The sequence below is a fragment of the Copadichromis virginalis genome, linkage group LG17 (genome assembly GCF_057382275.1).
Source record: "Copadichromis virginalis isolate Kocher_CV1m ecotype Utaka linkage group LG17, C_Virginalis_male_GT1.1, whole genome shotgun sequence".
Classification (NCBI taxonomy): domain Eukaryota; kingdom Metazoa; phylum Chordata; class Actinopteri; order Cichliformes; family Cichlidae; genus Copadichromis; species Copadichromis virginalis.
In genome coordinates, this window is record NC_140634.1 from 180,001 (window position 1) to 185,000 (window position 5,000).

Here is a 5,000-nt window from a genome sequence, read left to right on the forward strand (position 1 = left end):
CTGCTGGAGGTCCAGGTCCATGCCCGATGTGAGTAGCAGCAGGGCCAGCGCGCCCAGGAGCACATCTTTTTCGACCGTAAAGGGAGACAGGAGGCCGACTCACTGCCTCGGCTAAATGGAGAGGGAATTTCAGCAGGGCCAGGGCACAGGCATGGACCTTTTTCAGCTGCAAGGGAGGGAAGAGCAATGTGCGATGTAGGTCCCCGGGGCCTGCTGGAGGTCCAGGTCCATGCCCGATGTGAGTAGCAGCAGGGCCAGCGCGCCCAGGAGCACATCTTTTTCGACCGTAAAGGGAGACAGGAGGCCGACTCACTGCCTCGGCTAAATGGAGAGGGAATTTCAGCAGGGCCAGGGCACAGGCATGGACCTTTTTCAGCTGCAAGGGAGGGAAGAGCAATGTGCGATGTAGGTCCCCGGGGCCTGCTGGAGGTCCAGGTCCATGCCCGATGTGAGTAGCAGCAGGGCCAGCGCGCCCAGGAGCACATCTTTTTCGACCGTAAAGGGAGACAGGAGGCCGACTCACTGCCTCGGCTAAATGGAGAGGGAATTTCAGCAGGGCCAGGGCACAGGCATGGACCTTTTTCAGCTGCAAGGGAGGGAAGAGCAATGTGCGATGTAGGTCCCCGGGGCCTGCTGGAGGTCCAGGTCCATGCCCGATGTGAGTAGCAGCAGGGCCAGCGCGCCCAGGAGCACATCTTTTTCGACCGTAAAGGGAGACAGGAGGCCGACTCACTGCCTCGGCTAAATGGAGAGGGAATTTCAGCAGGGCCAGGGCACAGGCATGGACCTTTTTCAGCTGTAAGGGAGGCAAGAGCAAGGTGTGAAGTAGGTCCCCGGGGCCTGCTGGAGGTCCAGGTCCATGCCCGATGTGAGTAGCAGCAGGGCCAGCGCGCCCAGGAGCACATCTTTTTCGACCGTAAAGGGAGACAGGAGGCCGACTCACTGCCTCGGCTAAATGGAGAGGGAATTTCAGCAGGGCCAGGGCACAGGCATGGACCTTTTTCAGCTGCAAGGGAGGGAAGAGCAATGTGCGATGTAGGTCCCCGGGGCCTGCTGGAGGTCAAGGTCCATGCTGGATATGCGGTGGAGGGTAACTGCAGGAGAAGGAAAGCTAGTGGGGGATTAGAGCAGGGGAGGATGTGCGTCCCCGGGGCCTGTTGGAGGTCAAGGTCCATGCTGGATATGCGCTGGAGCGTAACTACAAGAAAGGTAAGCTAGTGGGGGACTAGAGCAGGGGAGGATGTGCGTCCCCGGGGCATGCTGGAGGTCAAGGGCCATGCTGGATATGCGGTGGAGGGTAACTGCAGGAGAAGGAAAGCTCATGGGGGATTAGAGCGGAGGAGTATGTGGGTCCTCGGGGCCTGCTGGAGGGCAAGGGCCATGCTGGATTTGTGCTGGAGGGTAACTGCGGGAGAAGGAAAGCTAGTGGGGGAGTAGAGCAGAGGAGTATGTTGGTCCCCGGGGCCTGCTGGAGGTCCAGGTCCATGCCCGATGTGAGTAGCAGCAGGGCCAGCGCGCCAAGGAGCACATCTTTTTCGACCGTAAAGGGAGACAGGAGGCCGACTCACTGCCTCGGCTAAATGGAGAGGGAATTTCAGCAGGGCCAGGGCACAAGCATGGACCTTTTCAGCTGTAAGGGAGGCAAGAGCAAGGTGTGATGTAGGTCCCCGGGGCCTGCTGGAGGTCCAGGTCCATGCCCGATGTGAGTAGCAGCAGGGCCAGTGCGCCCAGGAGCACATCTTTTTCGACCGTAAAGGGAGACGGGAGGCCGACTCACTGCCTCGGCTAAATGGAGAGGGAATTTCAGCAGGGCCAGGGCACAGGCATGGACCTTTTTCAGCTGTAAGGGAGGCAAGAGCAAGGTGTGATGTAGGTCCCCGGGGCCTGCTGGAGGTCCAGGTCCATGCCCGATGTGAGTAGCAGCAGGGCCAGCGCGCCCAGGAGCACAACTTTTTCGACCGTAAAGGAGACAGGAGGCCGACTCTCTGCCTCGGCTAAATGGAGAGGGAATTTCAGAAGGGCCAGGGCACAAGCATGGACCTTTTTCAGCTGTAAGGGAGGCAAGAGCAAGGTGTGATGTAGGTCCCCGGGGCCTGCTGGAGGTCCAGGTCCATGCCCGATGTGAGTAGCAGCAGGGCCAGCGCGCCCAGGAGCACATCTTTTTCGACCGTAAAGGGAGACAGGAGGCCGACTCACTGCCTCGGCTAAATGGAGAGGGAATTTCAGAAGGGCCAGGGCACAGGCATGGACCTTTTTCAGCTGTAAGGGAGGCAAGAGCAAGGTGTGATGTAGGTCCCCGGGGCCTGCTGGAGGTCCAGGTCCATGCCCGATGTGAGTAGCAGCAGGGCCAGCGCGCCCAGGAGCACATCTTTTTCGACCGTAAAGGGAGACAGGAGGCCGACTCACTGCCTCGGCTAAATGGAGAGGGAATTTCAGAAGGGCCAGGGCACAAGCATGGACCTTTTCAGCTGTAAGGGAGGCAAGAGCAAGGTGTGATGTAGGTCCCCGGGGCCTGCTGGAGGTCCAGGTCCATGCCCGATGTGAGTAGCAGCAGGGCCAGTGCGCCCAGGAGCACATCTTTTTCGACCGTAAAGGGAGACAGGAGGCCGACTCACTGCCTCGGCTAAATGGAGAGGGAATTTCAGAAGGGCCAGGGCACAAGCATGGACCTTTTCAGCTGTAAGGGAGGCAAGAGCAAGGTGTGATGTAGGTCCCCGGGGCCTGCTGGAGGTCCAGGTCCATGCCCGATGTGAGTAGCAGCAGGGCCAGTGCGCCCAGGAGCACATCTTTTTCGACCGTAAAGGGAGACAGGAGGCCGACTCACTGCCTCGGCTAAATGGAGAGGGAATTTCAGCAGGGCCAGGGCACAGGCATGGACCTTTTTCAGCTGTAAGGGAGGCAAGAGCAAGGTGTGATGTAGGTCCCCGGGGCCTGCTGGAGGTCCAGGTCCATGCCCGATGTGAGTAGCAGCAGGGCCAGTGCGCCCAGGAGCACATCTTTTTCGACCGTAAAGGGAGACAGGAGGCCGACTCACTGCCTCGGCTAAATGGAGAGGGAATTTCAGCAGGGCCAGGGCACAGGCATGGACCTTTTTCAGCTGTAAGGGAGGCAAGAGCAAGGTGCGATGTAGGTCCCCGGGGCCTGTTGTCGTACCATAGGCACGAGTGGTGTGTGTGTGTGTGGCAAAGAGTTTCTGCGCAGTGTACCAGGGGCACGGGGGAAAGTTGTCGTACCATAGGCACGAGGAGAGTTTGTGTGGCAAAGTGCTACTGAGCGGTGTACCAGGGGCACGGCGAAAAGTTGTTGTACCATAGGCACGAGAAAAGTTGTCGTACCATAGGCACGAGAAAAGTTGTCATACCATAGGTACGAGGAGTGTGTGTGTGGCAAAGTGCTACTGAGCGGTGTACCAGGGGCACGGCGAAAAGTTGTTGTACCATAGGCACGAGAAAAGTTGTTGTACCATAGGCACGAGAAAAGCTGTCGTACCAGGGGCACGGAGGAAAGTTGTTGTACCATAGGCACGAGAAAAGTTGTCGTACCATAGGCACGAGGAGAGTTTGTGTGGCAAAGTGCTACTGAGCGGTGTACCAGGGGCACGGCGAAAAGTTGTTGTACCATAGGCACGAGAAAAGTTGTTGTACCATAGGCACGAGAAAAGCTGTCGTACCAGGGGCACGGAGGAAAGTTGTTGTACCATAGGCATGAGAAAAGTTGTCGTACCATAGGCACGAGGAGAGTTTGTGTGGCAAAGTGCTACTGAGCGGTGTACCAGGGGCACGGCGAAAAGTTGTTGTACCATAGGCACGAGAAAAGTTGTTGTACCATAGGCACGAGAAAAGCTGTCGTACCAGGGGCACGGAGGAAAGTTGTTGTACCATAGGCACGAGAAAAGTTGTCGTACCATAGGTACGAGGAGAGTTTGTGTGGCAAAGTGCTACTGAGCGGTGTACCAGGGGCACGGCGAAAAGTTGTTGTACCATAGGCACGAGAAAAGTTGTTGTACCATAGGCACGAGAAAAGCTGTCGTACCAGGGGCACGGAGGAAAGTTGTTGTACCATAGGCACGAGAAAAGTTGTCGTACCATAGGCACGAGGAGAGTTTGTGTGGCAAAGTGCTACTGAGCGGTGTACCAGGGGCACGGCGAAAAGTTGTTGTACCATAGGCACGAGAAAAGTTGTTGTACCATAGGCACGAGAAAAGCTGTCGTACCAGGGGCACGGAGGAAAGTTGTTGTACCATAGGCACGAGAAAAGTTGTCGTACCATAGGCACGAGGAGAGTTTGTGTGGCAAAGTGCTACTGAGCGGTGTACCAGGGGCACGGCGAAAAGTTGTTGTACCATAGGCACGAGAAAAGTTGTTGTACCATAGGCACGAGAAAAGCTGTCGTACCAGGGGCACGGAGGAAAGTTGTTGTACCATAGGCACGAGAAAAGTTGTCGTACCATAGGCACGAGGAGAGTTTGTGTGGCAAAGTGCTACTGAGCGGTGTACCAGGGGCACGGCGAAAAGTTGTTGTACCATAGGCACGAGAAAAGTTGTTGTACCATAGGCACGAGAAAAGCTGTCGTACCAGGGGCACGGAGGAAAGTTGTTGTACCATAGGCATGAGAAAAGTTGTCGTACCATAGGCACGAGGAGAGTTTGTGTGGCAAAGTGCTACTGAGCGGTGTACCAGGGGCACGGCGAAAAGTTGTTGTACCATAGGCACGAGAAAAGTTGTTGTACCATAGGCACGAGAAAAGCTGTCGTACCAGGGGCACGGAGGAAAGTTGTTGTACCATAGGCACGAGAAAAGTTGTCGTACCATAGGTACGAGGAGAGTTTGTGTGGCAAAGTGCTACTGAGCGGTGTACCAGGGGCACGGCGAAAAGTTGTTGTACCATAGGCACGAGAAAAGTTGTTGTACCATAGGCACGAGAAAAGCTGTCGTACCAGGGGCACGGAGGAAAGTTGTTGTACCATAGGCACGAGAAAAGTTGTCGTACCATAGGCACG